This window comes from Carcharhinus amblyrhynchos, chromosome 30, assembly GCF_965287045.1.
Source record: "Carcharhinus amblyrhynchos chromosome 30, sCarAmb.v2.hapA, whole genome shotgun sequence".
Lineage (NCBI taxonomy): Eukaryota > Metazoa > Chordata > Chondrichthyes > Carcharhiniformes > Carcharhinidae > Carcharhinus > Carcharhinus amblyrhynchos.
The window spans coordinates 33,776,458-33,798,844 of NC_137353.1; positions in this window are offsets into that span (position 1 = coordinate 33,776,458).

Below are 22,387 nucleotides of genomic sequence, written 5' to 3' on the forward strand. Positions count from 1 at the left end.
TCCCTACTTTTATATTCAATCCCCCTCGCTATGAAGGCCAGCATCCCATTCGCCTTCCTGACCACCTGCTGCACCTGCAAGCTGGGTTTTTGCGACTCATGCACAAGGACCCCGAGGTCCCTCTGCACCGTCACCTGCTGCAGTTTTTCGCCACGTAAGTAATAGTCCTTCCTACCATTCTTCCTACCAAAGTGGACCACCTCACACTTGCCAACATTAAATTCCATTTGCCATTTCCTGGCCCATTCGCCCAGCCTATCTAGATCCTTCTGCAGACTCTCCACACCCTCCGCACAATTTGCCTTTCCCCCAATCTTGGTGTCATCAGCAAATTTCGACACCCTGCACTCGGTTCCCTCCTCCAGATCATCTATATAAATGGTAAATAGCTGAGGCCCCAGCACCGACCCCTGGGGCACCCCACTAGTCACCAACCGCCAATCCGAATAGCACCCATTGACCCCCACTCTCTGCCTCCTATTTGACAACCAATCCTCTATCCACGCTAACACCCTACCCCCAACTCCTCACGCGGACTCTGTCTCATCCTGCCACTGCTTTCTAGATACTCTATAAAGCCCTTGATAATGGATTTGAGAATTTTGCCCATAACCGATGTTAGGTTTACTGGTCTATAATTCCTGGTTTCCTCTCCACCTCCCTTTTTGAATACTGGAGTGACATTTGTTACCCTCCAATCTGCAGGGACTGTTCCAGAGTCTACAGAGTCCTGGAAGATGACTGCCAATACATCCACTATTTCTAGAGCCAATTCCTTAAGTACTCTGGGATGTAGATTTTCAGACCCTGGGGATTTATCCCATCAATTTTCCCAGCACCATTTCTCCACTAATATTGATCTCCCTCTGTTCTTCCCTCTCACTAAACTTTCATTCTCCAACATTTCTGGTATCTGATTTTGTGAAGACAGAACCAAAGTATGGATTCAGTTTCTTGGCCATTTCTTTGTCCCCCTGTTATACATTCTTGAGTGTTGTTGGAGCTGCACTCATTGAGCCAAGCAGAGAGTATTCCATTACACTCCTGATTTGTACCTTGTAGGTGGTGGACAGGCTCTGGGGAGTCAGGAGGTGAGTTACTCACCGCAGGATTCCTAGACTTTGACCTGTTCTTGTAGCCACAGTATTTATATCGATTCTGGCCAGTGGTAACCCCCCCCGCACATCTGTAGTGGGGGATTCAGCAATGGCAATGCCATTGAACGTCAAGGGACAATGGTTAGATCCTCTCTTGTAGGTGACGGCCACTGCCTGGCACTTCTGTGGCACAAATGTTACTCACCGCTTGTCATCCCAAGCCTGGATATTGCTGCATTTGGACATGGACTGCTTCAGTATCTGAAGAGCGCAAACAGCTCCACCTCTTACCTTATGATGGAAGGAGAATGGCTGATGAAGCAGCTGGCAATGAGTGAATAAAGAAGAAGGAAATTACAGCACAGGAACAGGCCCTTCGGCCCTCCAAGCCTGCACCAACCATGCTGCCTGTCTGAACTAAAACCTTCCACTTTTCCGGGGATCGTATCCCTCTCTCCCCATCCTATTCATGTATTTGTCAAGACGGCCCTTAACAGTCACCATCGTATCTGCTTCCAGTACCTCCCCCGACAGTGAGTTCCAGGCACCCACCACCCTCTGTGTAAAAAAACCTGCCTCTTCAAACGTTGCCCCTCGCATCTTAAACCTACCAGAACTAGAGGGCACAGCCTCAAAATAAGGGGGGGGGCAGTTTAGATCGGAGTTGAGGAGGAATTTCTTCACTCAGAGGGTGGTGAATCTCTGGAATTCTCTGCCCGTTGAAGTGGTGGAGGCTGCCTCGCTAAATATATTTAAGTCACGGGTAGATAGGTTTCTGATAGACAAGGGAATTAAGGGTTATGGGGAGAAAGCGGGAAAGTGGAACTGATCCACTTCAGATCAGCCATGATCTTATTGAATGGCGGGGGGTTTTAGTTCATTTGTGCCTCACAAGTGCCAGGCAGTGGCCATCAACAACAAGAGAGGATCCAACCATTGTCCGTTGACATTCAATGGCATTGCCATTGCTGTATCCCCCACTACAGACATCCGGGGGGGTTACCACTAACTAGAATCGAACTGGACTACCATATGAATACTGTGGCTACAAGAACAGGTCAAAGTCTAGGAATCCTGCAGTGAATAACTCACCTCCTGACTCCCCAGAGCCTGTAGGGCATTGTGAGTAGGGCTAGATGGCCTGCTCCTGCTCCTATTTCTTATGTTCTTAAGTTCTCTGCCCCCTAGTAAGTGACCCTCCCATCCTGGGAAAAAGTTTCTGACTATCCACTCTGTCCATGCCCCTCTTAACCTTGTAGACTTCAATCAGGTCGCCCCTCAACCTCTGTCACTCCAGTGAGAACAAACCAAGCTTCTCCAACCTCTCCTCATAGCTAAAGCCCTCCAGACCAGGGCCTAGTTCCCTGAGGAACTCCTGCGGTGACCTCCTGGAGCTGAGATGATTGACATCCAACCACCACAACCATCTTCTTCTGTGGCCAGGAATGACCCCAACCCGTGATTGCAATATGACCCTTATTACATTGAAAGACTGACTGATACGATGCCTAACACTGTCACTGCTGTGCAGAGGCCTATCAACTATTACCACCAGCGTTTTCTGCCCATGTTTATTTGCTCCATCAAAACCGATTTCTTGGCGCTAAGATTTTTTTTCTCTTTCCCACCTTGATCCCATAGTTTATTTTCCCCTCCTGCTCCCCTCCCCTCCACTCCGCTATCCCTACCCACTCACCGCCTGCCCCAACCTCTGTTTCTATTCTATGTCTCTCTCTTCCGAAGATCAAGATCGGAATATTTCACTCCCCACTCTGCACTCACGTCTCCGTGTCGGGCACCTGTGCCAGCTGTAGCTTTGCCACTTCTGGTCTCCTTGGGATCAATTAGCTTGTTTCTGTTATTTGTCCTTGGAATGTGGGAATCTGGGTCAGCCAGTATTTGCTTATCCCAGGTTACATGAGGGTTTGACCACACAAGTCTGGAGTGATACTTTGACGGGGAGTAGCGAAACCAGTCTGGTTTTTGTTTTACGCCAACTTTCATGACCATTTTTATGGTAGGAATGAACCTCGCGACCCCATCGCTGCTCGGGGAGATTCCAGTCGGGAGTTTAAAACTGCCGAGAAACACTGGGAAAAACCAGTGCAGAGGGGAAAAATCCGGCAAGAGCAGGGGTGGCGGGGGGGGGAGCGGCTACACATTTACTGTCATCCTGTGGCCTCTGAGTACGGCTGCCAACTCGCTGTTGGACTGTGGCCTATATTCTCGTGTGGCCTCTCACCCACAAGGCCCAGACTGTCTCACTCTCAATCGGGACCCCTTACGCTGTTTGGGGGGTTGTGGGGGGTGGGGGGAGAAGAGAGGAGACTTCTCATCTCTGTCCGTCTGAGGCACATCCTGGTGCCAGAGGGGTGAAAGGTCGCCCTTGCAGACTGCCTTCGCCACCCTGGGAGGTGTTTTTCCCCTTCGTTCTTTCGCAGGCGAGCGAAGATGATCGAGGTGGACAAACACAAACGAGAAAAAGACCTCCAACAATGCGAGCAATGTACAAGTCACAGCCCGCCTCTGTGAGACCGCTGTTTATTTAAACATTCAGATTCTGGAAGGGCGAATATTTTTTGGTATTTGACCAACTATAAACACAAACAAATATTCTAAATCAGTCACTTCATCGAAGTGTCCCGTCAGAGCTCGGGCTGATGTATTTGTACTTCAAAATATTTAATCTGGAGATTTAAATGTAATGTCGCCTGTTGGGAATGTTGTCTCATGCCCACATTCCAGGATCTGAAGTTGCCTTTGCATCCACAGATCTTCCCAGCCGGATAAAGATTCCACTCTTGTGAACATGTGCGTTTTATACGATGCCATTATCTCCCCAAAAGAAAGGCAGCGTGAAGTAGTTGCTATCATCTCCGCGTCTTTCAACGTCGAGAATCTTCCCCGTGGTTTCGAGGTTATTCCGCAGCGAGAGTCCGACTATATTGGAAACAAGTAGCCGAAAGCGAACATCCAGTCTCAGCCCCGGGGTCCAGTGAAAGATTCCGCAAAGCTGGACCTCGGGTCAGGCCTGTAAGAAAGGGAGTAGGCCTGTGTGTAACGGAGCCTGTAACGGTCAATCCTCCGCGCGTCATGTGACCAGGCCGGGACCAATGGGGCACCAGCGCGCAAACCTGGCCCAATCGGGAGAGAGGGCCTGCACTCCCAGGTCTGGGAAGGCCTCAGCTCGACACGGCCCACAGCGCTATTCGGAATATTGTCCTGGTCAATAATTAATCCTCAACGGCGCCCTTGACTCTGTAGGGTAGCCGACACCCCACACAAACCGTGTTCGGGGCCTACACAGGGCCAGCTGGAAATGACAGCGGAAGTACACTTGACCCCGCCAAGGGGGCAGGAGGATGTGAGGAGTTCCGGCTGATGCGGAAAAGAATCCTTGTGTCTGCAATATCCATCCCAATGGTCTTTTCATCCCTCCTCTTCAGTCCTTTGGTGCCCGTTCCTCTTGGATTGTGCAGTCTGAGTGAGGGGGTTGCCAACCTTCCAGGATTGGCCTGGACTGTCCGGGAATTGAAAATCGACCTTTTGGGGAAAAGATCGACCTCGGGGGGGGGGGGAGAAAGAAAACCACCATTACAATCGCCTGGGCGGGATTATCGGCGCAACCCGCCCGTGAGTGGAGATAAGCTGCCAATCTCCACTGTTGCCAACAGGGCTCATGTTGGAACCACCCTTCACCACTGGGAAGCCCACAGATGGGTGGTGGGGGGTGAACTGTCAGCGGGACTGGAAGTGAATGGCTGCAAAATTCCAGCCTTTATCCTTGAACCGATTTCTCTTTTCCAGATAGAACATAGAACACTACAGCACCAACAGGCCCTTCGGCCCACAAGATCATATCCTTACCTACCAGGCCTTTCTGTGACCCTCAATCCCATTAAATCCCATATAGTCATCCAGAAGTCTTTTAAAAGACCCCAGCGAGTTCGCCTCTACCACCACTGACGGCAGCCGATTCCACTCACTCACCACCCTCTGAGTGAAAAACTTACCCCTGACATCTCCTCTGTACCCGCTCCCCAGCACCTTAAACCTGTGTCCTCTCGTAACGACCATTCCAGCCCGGGGAAATAGCCTCCGAGAATCCACCCTATCTATTCCTCTCAACATCTTATAAACAAGATAGAAAAACATTGAAAATGGAGGAGGCGGGGGAGGCTGTTTGTTTGACATTTAACCATCATCCAATTGGGGAATGAGTCTTTGTGCTTTCCGATTGGTGTAGGAAGGTAATGAGTCACAAGAATGGATGTGTTGGCCAACTAATGGCTGGGGCGAGTCATGTGATGAAACCACCAGAAATACACAGTTGACAACTCTTTCTGGGAGGGGTGTTGGTATAAGGTGTAAGGCAACCCTTCGACTGGGCAACTATCAGAAAGAAAATTAGTTTGTGGCCTCTCTTTAGTATGGATGCCAATGCCCTTGCCTTGGGAGATTGCCCACAGTTCTTTAGTCTGTACATCTCAATGAGTCTCACTGGTGGCCCAATATCTTTGGAACCTCAATATCTGGTCGGTTGGGTGGGTTCCTGGGGGGGGGGGGGTTGTAATTGTCAGGCAATAGAGCTATTGCCTCAAATTCCTGTTGTTGGCACAGCAAGATTGCTGGGGGACACGAGCACCCGTAGCTGGCATCCTGGTGGGCCTTGGTAACCATCTGCGTGCAGTGGGCCTGAAGTGAGTGGCCAAGGGCCATCTTGGGGAGACCCAGGCAGAACGATGGAGAGGTTGGAGTTATCATGGCGGGTTGCCCACTGCCTGACATGGTTGCTGATAAATTCAGGGAAAGTCGCAAAGGAGACCCTGGCCATCAGATCATGGCCAATAATTTCATGGGTGGGATTTGCCAATCATTCCTGCCCCGCTGCCGGTGAGAATGGGGAATGCGACACTCAGCCAAACTCCACTCACTGCGGCGGCACTGGAGAATCCCACCACGGACAAGGTCGGAAGTTTCCGGTGATTATCTCTGACACCGTACCGTCTAGAAACAGCAGGTGGCAGTATTTGCAAATATATGGAGTCATAGAATCCTGAGAGTGCAGAGAGAGGCCATTCAGCCCATTGAGTCTCTGAAAGAACATCCCTACCCAAGCCCTTCCCTCCATGCTATCCCTGTAACCTAACTCATTTACCTCGGCTGATCCATGGTGAGACAGTGGTTGGTGGAATAAATAAGTAGGGTTACGGGGATAGGGTGGAGATAGGATGCTTTGTCTAGGAGTCATTGCAGACTTGATGGACTGAATGGCCTCCTTCCGTACTCAGGGATTCTATGATCCTGGGATGGCACAGTGGTTAGCACTGCTGCCCTCACAGCACCAGGGACCCGGGTTCGATTCCAACCCTAGGGTCACTGTCTGTGTGGAGTTTGCACATTCTCCCCGTGTCTGCGTGGGTTTCCTCCAGGTATTCTGGTTTGTTCCTGTAGTCCGGAGCTGTACAGGTTAGGCAGACTGGCCATGCTAAATTGCCCCTTAGTGGTTAGGGGGATTAATTAGCAGGGTAAATGTATCACATTTAATTAGATGTAGCTCGATAATTAGATCATTCAAATTAGATACAGCTCTTGGGGCTAAAGAGATCAAAGGACATGAGGGGAAGGGAGGGAATCAGGATAAAAGCAAATTACTGCGGATGCTGGAATGTGAAACCAAAGGAGAAAATGCTGGAAAATCTCAGCATTGGAGGGAGTGCAGAGAAGGTTCACTAGGCTGATACCGGAGATGAGGGGGTTAGACTATGAGGAGAGATTGAATAGACTGGGTCTGTACTCATTGGAGTTTAGAAGGCTGAGGGGGGATCTTATAGAGACGTATAAGATAATGAAGGGGATAGATAGGGTAGAGGTAGAGAGATTCTTCCCGCTTAGAAAGGATAGCAGGACTAGAGGGCACAGCCTCAAGATAAGGTGGGGGGGCAGTTTAGAACAGAGTTGAGGAGGAACTTCTTCACTCAAAGGGTGGTGAATCTCTGGAATTCTCTGCCCATTGAAGTGGTGGATGCTACCTCGTTGAATATATTTAAGTCACGGATAGATAGGTTTCTGATAGACAGGGGAATTAAGGGTTATGGGGAGAGGGCGGGAAAGTGGAACTGATCCACTTCAGATCAGCCATGATCTTATTGAATGGCGGGGCAGGCTCGAAGGGCTAGATGGCCTACTCCTGCTCCTATTTCTTATGCTCTTATGATGATCAGTCATGATCAAAATGAATGGCGGGGCAGGCTCGAAGGGCTAGATTGCCTACTACTGTTTATAGTTTCTATTCTATGACTCTATGAATATCCCTAACCTACAGACAGTGAGTGAGAGCGGGAATGGGTGGAAATGTTTTCCCTGAGTACGCTCGCACATCAGTTAGCTCGGGACCAGCAGTTGAAGATCTGGGGACACAGATGAGAGAATATTGCCAGGAAGATGACCACGGGTAGAAGATGGTGCAATGTACTTTTATTTTTCTGTTCCCTGTCCTCAACCCTTGCAGACAGGATGGAGTAACTTGTTGTACTCCATGCTCGAAGATATTGTACATTTAACAGTGGGAAAGGATTATGGATCAGAGTGGCCATTCTGCCCATCTGACTTCACCCAATGCAGCATCTAACTGCTTCAGAAATGAGCTCAGGCTCTTTGCCGTCATTCGATCTGGAAGTTAAGTCCAGGCTTTGACCGATCTCTGTGTGAAGAGTAGCTTTTTGGCCGCAGATCTGAAATTATTGGATTGTTTCGACGGTTCAAGTCATACCTGGGCTAACATCTTCCAAAGCTGCAGCAAAAAATATCAACTCGTTATCCCTCCGTTTGTGGATGAGGATCCCAGCTCTCTCCAGCCCTGCACTGCCCCGAGACTGGAACATCTCCCGTTAATCTCAGAACCCCACTACGGGTCTGACCAGAACACTTGACAAGTTGATCACTGCTACTCTTTGTAAAAATTCACTTTCAGGAGGTAGGTCTCACTGCTGGATCCAAAACTTCTGGAATATTCCAGTGCGTACTCGGGGAACCTGCTGGTCTTCCTTCCTGACTATTGGGCAGTGGTTTGATACCTCATCACAAAGCTGTTGGAACTCAACCACATGGGTATGGGATTGGAGTCACATGGGAACACTGGGCATAGCAGCAGGAGGGAGTAGGCCATTGTTCGCTGGATAGCTAACCTGGCTGTGTCTCAGTTCCATTTTCTTGGCCTTGAATATATTCAATGGGGCACAGCAGGTAAGGTGGGGAGTCAACATCTTTTCCCAAAAGTAGACTCTGAAACCAGAGGGCATAGGTTGAAGGTGAGAGGGGAGAGATACAAAAGGGTCCAGAGGGGCAGTTTTTTCACACAGAGGGTGGTGAGTGTCTGGAACGAGCCGCCTGACATAGTAGTAGAGGCAAGGGAGTTTCCCTTTGAAATGTTAACACCACCTCCACCCCCCCCCCCTCCCCCCCCCGATCCCCGCACCCTGCTGGCAATTGTTATTTCCTCATCGTACTGATCTATAGTCTGAATTTCAGCCAAGAAACCAACAGTGGACGGGGATATTCAGGGCAGGGAGTAAGAAAACGCTTGTGAGTTGACAAGTAAGTGCTGGAAAACCTCAGCATTGAGAGTCATCCCAATGTGGAACGTTGGCTCCTGTTCTCTCTCCACAGACGCTGTCAGACCCGCTGAGATTTTCCAGCAATTTCTGTTTTTTGTTTAAGATCCCATTATCCACGGTATTTTGCCTTTGACAAATAAAAATGACGCAGTGCGCGGGATTTTACAGCCTCGCTCATCACAAAACTGTAAATTGCCGCACAAAGTCAACGGACCTTCCCATTGTCCGCCCGTCGCTCGCTCCGATTCCCGTGGCGGGGGGTAAAATTCCAGCCAACGTCCGGACAATGGGGTAATTGTGTTCAAGAGTCCCCATGCCTTGTAAAATATACACGCTCTATATTATAGAATCCTACAGTACAGAAGGAGGCCATTCGGCCCATCGAGTCTGCACAATCCCAGTCGACCCCCATAACCCCATGCACTTACCCCTAGCTAGTCCTGACACTAAGGGGCAATTTGGCATGGCTAATCCGCCTAACCCGCACACCTTTGGAGTGTGGGAGGAAAGTGGAGCACCCGGAGAAAACCCGTGCAGACACGGGGAGAACATGCAAACTCCACGCACACCGTGACCCAAGCCGGGAATTGAACCCGGGTCCCTGGCACTGTGAGGCAGCAGTGCTAACTACTGTGCCACCGGACAGCTATATCTATATAATATCAAAATATAATATATAACATATATTAATATATAATACTTAATATATACCATATATAATATATAATATCGCCCTATATATTATCAAAAATCTTGTACGCATTTGAAGTTCCTCTCCAATTACTTCTTGTCATGATTTTTGGCTAATTCCTTTTGTCCAAATTTCTCTTTGAAGTCTCCTCTGGGAGTCCTCAGGGTCGGAGTTCTGTATGTAAACACTGACTGCCTGTAATGATGCTGTGACAAGCTGTGGCCAGTGGATGGCGCAGTGGTTCTACCAGGATCGAACACCTCCCAGTTCGGAATACCGGGATAACCGACTAGCAATGGGGATGCTTTCCGAATTTGCTTGTAGCTTTATCATGTGGACTGTCTCCTCGTCCCTTTTCCGCTTAAATAGTTCTCCATTTGTCAGCCATCTCACAACTTTCTTTACAAAGTAGGGCAAATAATATGGAGCTGGCCATCTTTACAAACTGCACATGTAATCACGTTGTTAATCCGTAAACCATCCCGCAATGCTTCCTGGAAGCGGAAGCAGATAACATTTGACACAAGACTTGGCCGGGATTTTAGGGTCCCTCTGTATCGGTGAGACATTTCGGTCTCACTGCAGTAACCAGCAATTTACATGAGCTGTCACGTCCGACGGGGTGGGGAGACACATGTGGCAGAGAGACACGCGTGGTGGAGAGACACGCATGGTGGAGAGACACGCATGGTGGAGAGACACGCATGGTGGAGAGACACACGTGGTTGAGAGACATGCATGGTGGAGAGACACGCATGGTGGAGAGACACACGTGGTTGAGAGACACGTTTGGTGGAGAGACACGCGTGGTGGAGAGACACACGTGGTTGAGAGACACGTATGGTGGAGAGACACGTGTGGTTGAGAGACACACGTGGTGGATAGACACACATGGTGGAGAGACACGCATGGTGGAGAGACACGCATGGTGGAGAGACATGCGTAGTTGAGAGACACGCATGGTGGATATACACACATGGTGGAGAGACATGCATGGTGGAGAGGCACGCGTGGTGGAGAGACACGTATGGTGGAGAGACACGCGTGGTGGAGAGACACACGTGGTTGAGAGACACGCATGGTGGAGAGGCACGCGTGATTGAGAGACATGCGTGGTGGGAGCTGTAAAATCCTGGCCCAGAGCAGATAAGCAATAGCTTGGTCAAAAAGGTAGGTTTTAAATTGTTTTAAAGGAAGTTGGGGGGGGGGGGCGGAGAGGCAGTTTGGGGAGGGAATTCAGATCCCTCCCTCATTCTATCCTTCGATTAAATCATCCCCCTCTCCCCACCCTCCCCCACCCTCCCGCGCCAACACAGCAGCTGGAATTCTCCAGCCGTTTACGCCCCCCCCTGCTGCTGCCAGCGAGGATGGAGAACGTGGCGCTCAGCTTCACTGCAGCGGGACTGGAGAATACCGGCTGCGGATGAGGTGGGAGAGTCCGGCCCAGAATTTCAGCCCACTTTTTAAAAATGTGCGCAGGCAATCATCGGACAGTAAAAACCTCCTGTGCTTATTTACTTACTGGTCTCACAAGTAACTTTACATTAACACTGCAATGAAGTTACTGTGAAAACCTCCGAGTCGCCACACTCCGGTGCCTGTTCGGGTGACACTGAGGGAGAGTTTAGCATGGCCAACGCACCCTAACCAGCGCGTCCTTCAGACGGGGGAGGAAACCGGAGCGCCCGGAGGAAACCCACGCAGACACGGGGAGAATGTGCAGACTCCGCACAGCGACCCAAGCCGGGAAATCAAACCTGGCGCTGTGAGGCAGCAGTGCCAACCGGTGTCCGTCTGACCACACCACCCCCCCCTCCCCTCCGACGGTGAACTCGGGCCTGAGCGGAAGCTCTCTGCATTTGCACGGCACCGCCACAGGGGTCGGTTTTTTTTTCGCTGTCTGACGAGCTGTTTGGAAGTTGCACGGTTGAAGTACAAACCAGCGAGGAGAGGCAGACTGCTGGCATCGAGCGAGGGGTTGTGTAAACACAGAGGGGCAGAGGGTGCTGCCTCAGTCAGCATGTAACAGGGCTACAGCTTTCCAACAGCAACAGGGTTAAAATAAACACTGACTGCATTCGACCACGAACAACCCATTGAGTAACGGAGTAGAGACAGTGCGTCTGAGGGACCACCTAAGACATCCCAGTGCAAACACATAGCGACTTCATTATACATCAGCGTTCAGGAAGGTTCTTGTGTAAGCCCTTTTATAAATGGCCTCCAACAAACACACTCACGGATAAGGTACAGCGAGTACGATTTTTGTTTTCTTGTTTAGCTTACGTTGGCAGCCGCTGAGACAGTTCAGTGTGTGGTACTGCAGCAACAATGAAAGCTCAGCCTCGGCTCCGGCACGTTTAGCTTCTAACGTCCTGACAGGCGGCACTCGAGGAAAAGGGACGGACGACCGGGAAGGGAACGAGGCAGGCGAAACGCCAGCTGCCCCCCCTCTCTCCCCACCTCGGAGGGAAGCAAAGCGGGATTCTCCGGCCTCGCCTGCCCCGGAAACGGTCACCGGACCTTTTCCACGGTCCGTCCCTCGCCCACTCTGACTCCCGTGGCCAGGCGGGAGGGTGAAATCCACCCCGGATAGTCTGACTGTGTCAGAATGTTTAACACAGACCGATTATCAGAACTTATATTAGCGTTGATGTGGGTGTACTTCCCGAGGGTCACACGACTAGTGAGGACCCTATAGGTCACTCCCAATGTAAAGCTGAGCCAATCGGCTGGGGGGATTCACATTTTGATTTGATTTATTATTGTCACGTGTGTTAACATACAGTGGAAAGTATTGTTTCTTGCGCGCTATACAGACCATTCATACAGAAGGAAAGGAGAGAGTGCAGAATGTATTAGCATTGTAGAACCCTACAGTGCAGAAAGAGGCCCTTCAGCCCATCGAGTCTGCACCGAACACAATCCCACCCAGGCCCTACCCCCATATCCCTACATATTATACCCACTAATCCCTCTAACCTACGCATCCCTGGACACTAAGGGGCAACTTCTTAGCACGGCCAATCAACCTAACCCGCACATCTTTGGACTGTGGGAGGAAACCGGAGCACCCGGAGGAAACCCACGCAGACACGAGGAGAATGTGTATTGTTACAGTCATAGCTAAGGTGTAGAGAAAAATCAACTTAATGCGAGGTAGGTCCATTCAAAAGTCTGACTGCAGCAGGGAAGAAGCTGTTCTTGAACTAGTTGGTACGTGACCTCAGATTTTTATATCATTTCCCTGATGGGAGAAGGTGGAAGAGAGAATGTCCGGGGTGCGTGGGGTCCTTAATTATGCTGGCTGCTTTGCCGAGGCAGCAGGAAGTGTAGACGGAGTCAATGGATGGGAGGCTGGTTTGAGTGATGGATTGGGTTACATTCATGACTATTTGTAGTTCCTTGCGGTCTTGGGCAGAGCAGGAGCCCATACCAAGCTGTGATACAACCAGAAAGAATGCTTTCTGTGGTGCATTCTGAGTGCTGAGTGTCCAGTCGCAGTTGTAGTCTAGTTTTACCTTATTGTTCATGTATATAAGTACTCTGCTGGTGACAAAGGCTTTCTAATTAAAGCTACATCGAGTCACCCTCGATCTTTTATATCGCTGTACAAACACAAGTTATTGTTGTACTCCAACGCCTTTTAGCTCCCACTGTGCTTCACAAACTTCACAATGCTTTTGAAGAGGCCTTTGTTGTCCCGTGGTGACATTTTACAGGTCAACTTGTACACAGCCGTCTCCCACAAGCAGCAACAAGACTCCAATCAAACCATAGGAACAGAAAACAGGAGCAGGATGAGGCCATTCGGCCCTTCAATGGCATCACCATTCATTATGATCATCCGACTCAATAGGGTGGTACAGTGGTTAGCACCGCTGCCTCACAGCGCCAGGGACCTGGGTTCAATTCTGGCCTTGGGGTCACTGTCTGTGTGGAGTTTGCGCGTTCTCCCCATGTCTGCGTGGGTTTCCTTCGGGCGCTCCGGTTTCCTCCCACACTCCAAAGCTGTGGATTGGCCATGTCAAGTTGCCTCTTCATGACCCAAGATGTGTAGGGTAGGGGGAATTAACAGGGGATAGGGCCTGGGTGCGATTGTTGTTGGTGCCGGCTCGATGGACCGAATGGCCTCCTTCTGCACTGTAGGAGTCTATGAATCTATGAATAGCCTGATTCTGCTTTCCCTCTTCCCCCATATCCTTTGGACCCCTTTACCTCAAGTGCTATAAACCAGCGCTCTTGGGTGTTGGTTGAAGAGTAACCATTGGCCAGGAAGAATATCCTTGCTTTCCCTCATCTGTTACTGGATTGGTAGATGGGATATGCATTTAATGCCCCACCTGATATTAGTGAGAACTAACTCATGCCAGCTAATATTCTCTGATGCCATCTTTTGTGGGCATCTCCGCCCAAATAAAGACAAAGATGAAGCAAATCTTTGAATCACAACTTCTGCGCCTGGATTCGAAGGTGCAATGCTCGCATGTCACCCTGGACAGTGGGGACTGACACTCCCTCCCACCCTCCCCTCCTCTCTGAACTCTGGGCTGCTATTCCACAAGATCGTAGTTGGAATTCCCCATGGGTGAGATCGGAGAATAGAACATAGAACGTTACAGCGCAGTACAGGCCCTTCGGCCCTCGATGTTGCGCCGACCAGTGGAACCAATCTAATGACCCTCTAACCTAAACTATTCCAATGTTATCCATAATATTATCCGGCCGCTTGTGTCCAGTAGGTCAGGTGCACCCTTCACCACATTGTACGGCTTGTGGGAACCAAGAACGTGAGCCTCTTTGTGCGATGCCAAGGGAGAGTTGAGCACATTGGGCACTGCCAAGGGTCTGGTCCCCAGGAATGTCCTGGCTGTATCACTGGGAGACTTGTCCCCCAGAGATAGCCACTCCACCCCTCTGCAACTAAACTCTGTTCCAGCGCAACTATAACACTGACACCTATGCAACAATGTGGAAAAGTACGCTGGTATCCACAAAAAGGCAGGGCAAATCCAATCTAACCAATTACAGTCCCCTCCGCCCACTCCCCATTATCGGCGCAGTCACGGGGGATAGTGTTGGCAATGTTTGCCAGTGGCACTTACCCATCAATGGGTAAACTCAGGTTCAGGTTCTGCCAGGACCACCCCACATCGACATGCTGGAGTGGGCATGGATGGGCAGCACTGACTTAACTCAAACTGAGCTGGACCAGCCGTACAAATACTGTGGTCACAAGAGCAGGTCAGAGGCTGGGAATTCTGTGGCCAGTGAATCAGCCAAGGAAATAATTACTGAAACTGAAAAATTGCAAAGAATTTCATTCAAGCCTTGCAGTCTTAGCAGTGTTGAGGATCAGAAGGACCTTGGGGTCCGGGTCCATAGGACTCTTAAATTGGCCTTGCGGGTGGAGGATGTGGTCAAGAAGGCATATGGTGTACTGGCCTTCATTAATCGAGGGATTGAGTTTAGGAGTCGGGAGGTAATGCTGCAACTTTATAGGACCCTAGTCAGACCCCACTTGGAGTACTGTGCACAGTTCTGGTCTCCTCACTACAGGAAGGATGTGGAGGCTATTGAGAGGGTGCAGAGGAGATTTACAAGGATGTTGCCTGGATTGGGAGGCATGTCTTATGAGGATAGGTTGAGGGAGCTGGGTCTCTTCTCCCTGGAGAGACGAAGGTTGAGAGGTGACCTGATAGAGGTTTATAAAATGTTGAGAGGAATAGACAGAGTGGATTCTCAGAGACTATTTCCCAGGGCTGAAATGGTCGCTACGAGAGGACACAGGTTTAAGGTGCTGGGGAGCAGGTACAGAGGAGATGTCAGGGGTAAGTTTATCACTCAGAGGGTGGTGAGTGAGTGGAATCGGCTGCCATCGGTGGTGGTAGAGGCGAACTCGCTGGGTCTTTGAAGAGACTTGTGGATGAGTACATGGGATTTAATGGGATTGAGGGTTATAGATAGGCCTGGTAGGTAGGGATATGATCAGCGCAACTTGTGGGCCGAAGGGCCTGTTTGTGCTGTGGTGTTCTATGTTGCTTGAGTTTAGTCTCTAACCGATTAATCCATATCGACAGCCCGTCCACTATCTACAAGGCACAAGTCAGCAGTGTGATGGAATACTCCCCACTTGCCTGGGTGGGCGCAGCTCCAACAAGAAGCTCGACACCCTCCAGGACAAAGCAGCCCTGCTCGATTGGCACCCCATCCACCACCTTCAACACTCACTCCCTCCTCCACAATGGCAGCATTGTGTACCGTCTACAAGACGCACAGTAGCAACTCACCAAGGCCCCTGCAATAGCACCTTCCAAATCCATGATCACCACCGTCTAGAAGGCCAAGTGCAGCAGATCCACCGGGAACGCCACTACCTGCAAAATCCTCTCCCAGCCACTGACTTGGAAATATTTTGCCGTTCCTTCACTGTCACTGGGTCAAAATCTGAAATGTCCTCCCCAACAGCATGGTCCCTACACCACATGGACTGTGGCAGGAGGGGGGAGGGGGTGGACCAAGGACTGTTGACCTTGGGCGAGATTTGCTGGTGTTAGGGCAAGAACGGCCAGGAAATCCTACCCAGGGACTGCAGCGATCCCAAGAAGGAAGCTCAGCACCGCCTTTCCCAAGGGTTCTTAGGGATGGGCAATAAATGCTGACCCAGCCGGCGACACTCACTTCTCGGGAATGAATGAAAAAAAGCCAGCCTGTTGAAAAAGTTTAAAGTTTATCTATTAGTGTCACAAGTAGGCTTGCATTGACTCTGCAATGAAGTTACTGTGAAAATCCCCGAGACGCTGCACTCCTGTTCGGGTACACTGAGGGAGGATTTAGCACGGCCAATGCACCGAATCAGAACGTCTTTTGGACCATGGGAGGGAACCGGAGGAAACCCATGCAGATACGGGGAGAATGTTCAGACTCTGCACAGACAGTGACCCAAGCTGGGAATCGAACCCGGGTCCCTGGTGCTGTGAAGCAGAGGTGCCACGAAAAAAATAGGCATCGTGGGGGTTCGGACTAACCAATCAATTGACAGGTTTAGAGTTTCTTATTTGTGTTACAGCCTATTAGAGTGAGGATCCTTCCACTGTTACACACGAGCTGTTCTAATATATGACAATAACAATGCAAAGGTTGCCAAATGGGCAGAAATGATGCAAAGAGTCACGCAGACATGTGAAACTTGATGATCAAACATAGAAAAACTACAGTACAAACAGACCCTTCGGCCCACAAGTTGCACCAAACATCTCTACCTACTAGACTTACCTATAACCCTCTATCTTACTAAGTCCCACGTACTCATCCAGAAGTCTCTTAAAAGACTCTATCGAATCCACCTCCACCACCACCGACGGCAGCCGATTCCACTCACTCACCACCCTCTGAGTGAAAAACTTACCCCTGACATCTCCTCTGTACCTGCTCCCCAGCACCTTCAACCTGTGTCCTCTCGTAGCGACCATTTCAGCCCTGGGAAATAGCCTCCGAGAATCCACCCTATCTATACCTCTCAACATTTTATAAACCTCCATCAGGTCGCCTCTCAACCTTCGTCTCTCCAGGGAGAAGAGATCTAGCTCTCTCAACCTATCCTCATAAGGCATGCCTCCCAATCCAGGCAACATCGTTGTAAATCTCCTCTGCACCCTCTCAATAGCTTCCACATCCTTCCTGTAGTGAGCCGACCAGAACTGAGCACAAACGTTGGTGTTGGATATTGAGCTGTTCAGGTTGGGCAGCATGCCCAGGAACTGTCAGGAGCTAGATAGCATCTTCTTTTCAAATTCTTTGCGAATGTGAAGCTTAGGGGTGAACAGAATGGTGCGATAATCAATGTCCATTAATGATGTGATGGCCCCCTTCCCCCGATGTCTCTTCCTTGGCCAACAGCGAGTCCAAATTATAGGACGTTGTAAAAATTCTGATGTGGCATGTGGGACAACTCCTCATTTAGCGCCCACTCCTCATCATCCTTGAACCCCTTCATTAAGATATCAGAGGGCGGTTAAGAGTCAACCCCCATTGCTGTAGGCCTGGAGTAAGTACAGTAAGGAGCCTCACAACACCAGGTTAAAGTCCAACAGGTTTATTTGGTAGCACAAGCCACTAGCTTTCGGAGCTTAAGAACATAAGAAATAGGAGCAGGAGTCGGCCATCTAGCCCTTCGAGCCTGCCCCGCCATTCAATAAGATCATGGCTGATCTGAAGTGGATCAGTTCCACTTTCCCGCTTTCTCCCCATAACCCTTAATTCCCCCTGTCTATCAGAAATCTATCTACCCGTGACTTAAATATATTCAGCGAGGTAGCCTCCACCGCTTCAACGGGCAGAGAATTCCAGAGACCCTTTGAGTGAAGAAGCTCCTCCTCAACTCCGACCTAAACTGCCCCCCCTTCATGAGGTGAGAGTCTGGAGTAGGTCAGACAGGGTCAGGATGGCAGATTTCCTTCCCTCAAGGGCATGAGTGAAGCAGATGGGAGTTTGCCACCAAAGATGATCGTCCAATCAACTGACGTTTTCAAGTTAATCAGTGGAGTTCCAATTCCAACATGGCGACATTTGGACCTGTGACCCCAGTGCATTAGCCCAGGCCTCTGAACCACTAATCCAGTGACACCTCCCTGTCAGGAGAGCTCACCTCATCCGACGTTTCGATGGGGGAAGCATTTATGAAGAATTCTCGGCTCTCCAATTCCAGTTTGGACAGTTCTCTTTCTGCTTTTGCACACAGCATTGGGGAGTTCACTTTTAGCTTGAGTGCAGATTTTGCCAAAACCATTCCGCTTTCAAAATAAATCCATGATAGCTCTCGGCAAAACACGCCAGATTTCGCTGTATAATTACACAGCTGTGTATGTGCTTAAGAAGATAACTTGTTTTGATATTTCATGACATGAATAAGCAAGAAGAAGTGTTCATTATGACACACACGCCACAGAGAGCGTCTTTCTGGGCTCACACTTTTCACAAACTCAGAATCACACCCTTTTCTTGGTTTCCCCTGCTGTATACGCACACATTCATGTCTCTGTTTAGCAGGGAGGTGCTTGTAGGTGACTGATGTTAAGGGCAGAGAGATGAGCCAGTACGTCCTGACACCCTCCCATCTGAGGTCCGTTCCTCCAGTGCAGCGGTCCCCAAACTCCGATCTGAACGTGGCCTGCTGAGGGCTGGATGTGGTCAACGGGCCTTAGTTTGGAGACCCCTGCTCCAGTGCATTGATAATTAAGAACATAAGAAATAGGAGCAGGAGTAGGCCATCTAGCCCTCCGAGCCTGCCCCGTCATTCAATAAGATCATGGCTGATCTGAATTGGATCAATTCCACTTTCCTGCTTTCTCCCCATAACCCTTAATCCCCTTGTCTATCAGAAACCTATCTACCCGTGACTTAAATATATTTAGCGAGGTAGCCTCCACCACTTCAATGGGCAGAGAATTCCAGAGGTTCACCACCCTTTGAGTGAAGAAGTTCCTCCTCAATTCTGATCTAAACTGCCCCCCCCCCTTATCTTGAGGCTGTGCCCTCTAGTCCTGCTATCCATTCTAAGCAGGAAGAATCTCTCTACTTCTACCCTATCCATCCCCTTCATTATCTTATACGTCTCTATAAGATCCCCCCTCATCCTTCTAAACTCCAACGAGTACAGACCCAGTCTATTCAATCTCTGCTCATAGGCCAACCCCCTCATCTCCGGTATCAGCCTAGTGAACCTCCTCTGCACTCCCTCCAAGGCCAATTATCCTTGCACAAGTGCAGATTACAGATTATAACATGGAACACACAGAACACAGAATCCTACAGTGCAGAAGGAGGCCATTCAGCCCACCGAGTCTATACCGACCACAATCCCATCCAGGCCCTATCCCCATAACCCCATGTATTTACCCTCCTTATCCCCCGACACCAAGGGGCAATTTTAGCACGGCCAATCCATCTAACCCGCACATCTTTGGACTGTGGGAGGAAACCGGAGCACCCGGAGAAAACCCATGCAGTCATGGGGAGAATGTGCAGACGGTGACCCAAGCTGGGAATCGAACTCACGCCCTGTGAGGCAGCAGTGCTAACCACCGTGCCGCCCATTAAATGGGAAAATTCCCTCCGGACTTCACTGGAAAGTGACAGGGAGGCCACTCCGCTCCTGGATCATCACATAAAGAGTGGGGAGGTCCTGAGGAGAGAGGAACAGAGTTAATGCTGGTCTGACTTTGTCAGAGCTGTGAAGAGCTTTATGCTGCTGGGAGAGGGTCACAGTTCATATGGAGCAAAGGGGAGATGAGGGATTGAGAGCGTTTGATGGCGGGGGGGATTGAATGACAAAGATGTTATGGAACGAAAGGCAAAGTGAGCAAGAATGGTCGTAGTAAAGGAACAAAGCACTGGTTTAGAGCAGGTGTTAATATTTTAAAGTTTATTTATTAGTGTCACGAGTGGGCTTACATTAACACCGCAATGAAGTTACTGTAAATGTCCCCTAGTTGCCACACTCTGGTGCTTGTTTGAGGGAGAATTTAGCACAGCCAATGCACCCTAACCAGCACATCTTTCTGACTGTGGGAGGAAACCAGAGCACCCGAAGGAAACCCACGCAGACACGGGGAGAATGTGCAAACTTTGCACAGACAGTGACCCGAGCTGGGAACGGAACCCAGGACCCTGGGCGCTGGGAGGCAGCAATGCTAACCACTGTACCACCCATTTTTATTGGCCGTTAATCTGGTAGGAGAAGACCCTGAGTGATATTGGCAGAGTGATCGGCGTGGCGGTGATGGCCAAATTCTCTGGCCGTTCACACCCTTGCTGTCGCTACCCAGAGAGGGTGGAGAATTTGGCGCTCCGTCAAACCCTCTGCTCACTGCAGCGGGACGGGAGAATCCTGCTGGTGTGAACGGCCGGAGAATTCCATCCAGTGTTTCCTCTTGTGGGAAAAGCTAGGCATCGCTGTTTGAAAATCAGGGGTCGCTCATTTAGAACAGAGGTGAGGAGATTTTGTTCTCTCGGAGAGTTTGTGTCGCTGGATCTCAGAAGGCAGTGGAAGCAGAATTTTTGAATGGCAGAGGTAGAGAAACTCTTGATTAACGAAGAGGTGAAAGTTATTGGGATAGGAAAGTGGGATTCAGGTTACGATTAGATCAGCCACGATCTTATGGAAGTGCGGAGCAGGCTTGAGGGGCTGAGTGACCTACTCATACTCCTAATTTGTATGTTCATATGATTGTCGCTGGGGTCATGTTGCCTCGGTAAGAAGTCTCGCAACACCAGGTTAAAGTCCAACAGGTTTATTTGACAGTAAACCCACACGCTTTCAGAGATGGTGTTCCTTCGTCAGGTGCGTGGAAGGAACAGCGTTTCTGAAAGCTTGTGGGTTTACTGTTGGACTTTAACCTGGTGTTGTGAGACTTCTTACTGTGTTTACCCCAGTCCAACGCCGGCATCTCCACATCATGATGTTGCCTCTGCAGGGAATGTCGCCGCTCTGGAGAGTGTGGTGGCAGTGGTAACAGCTGCTTCAGATCCATTGCCTCTGTTGATCCCCGAGACTGGTAATCATTCTGTACCATATGAGGTTGGTGAACCCGCATTGTCTTCATTGTTTGCTCTGAAGAGGCATCTTCTTCATTTCCATGTCTGCAGTTCTTGTTCTCCTAGGGTAGGACTCTAGGAATACAATATCAAGGGTAGGACTCTTAGCAGTGTTGAGGAGCAGAAGGACCTTGGGGTCTGGGTCCATAGGACTCTTAAATTGGCCTCGCAGGTGGAGGATGTGATCAAGAAGGCCTATGGCGTACTGGCCTTCATCAATCGAGGGATTGAGTTTAGGAGTCGGGAGGTAATGCTGCAACTTTATAAGACCCTTGTCAGACCCCACTTGGAGTACTGTGCGCAGTTCTGGTCGCCTCACTACAGGAAGGATGTGGAAGCTATTGAGAGGGTGCAGAGGAGATTTACAAGGATGTTGCCTGGATTGGGAGGCATGCCTTATGAAGATAGGTTGAGGGAGCTGGGTCTCTTCTCCCTGGAGAGACGAAGGTTGAGAGGCGACCTGATAGAGGTTTATAAAATGTTGAGAGGTATAGATAGGGTGGATTCTCAGACGCTATTTCCCAGGGCTGAAATGGTCGCTACGAGAGGACACAGATTTAAGGTGCAGGGAAGCAAGTACAGAGGTGATGTTAGGAGTAAGTTTTTCACTCAGAGGTTGACGAGTGAATGGAATCGGCTGCCGTCAGTGGTGGTAGAGGCGAACTCGCTGGGGTCTTTTAAGAGACTTCTGGATGAGTATATGGGATTTAATGGGATTGAGAGTTATAGATAGACCTGGTAGGTAGGGATATGATCGGTGCAACTTGTGGGCCGAAGGGCCTGTTTGTGCTGTAGTGTTCGATGTTCTATGTTCATATTCCCGCTGTATGATTGAGGGAATCACATCTCTGTCCTGGGACCAAGTTGCCAAGTGGGTGGACTTTGCTGAACGTTGAATGCTTGCTCTCCAACTCTCAGCTCTGCAATGCAGTTTTAACAGAGTGGAATTTGGCTTTTCTCGCTGATTTTCCCACTCACTCCTGTTACGTTCACATCGAGACTCGCCTGATGAAGGGGCAATGTTTGTGCTACCAAATAAACCTGTTGGACTTTAAGCAGGTACTGTGAGACTCCTTACTGTGCCTGTTACATTCTGACTGCAGACTTTTTTTTGAGCGTTTAAAAGTGTAGATTGAGTGCGGTGTGACATCAGTCACCGCACCGGACTACATTCTGCGCCCTGGCTACAGGAGTTTCCCCGCTCCTCAATTGCTTTGTGCACAGCTGTGCTGGATATACCTGGCTTCTTGAGGATTCCTTTGGGAATTCTCACTGTTCCTTCAGCACTTCCATTAGACTGGGGATAAGTGTGGAGATGATGGCCGGAATTTTACTGGTACGCCCATCCCGATTCCGGGGACGGGTGAGGCTTGGAGAACGGCCTGGGG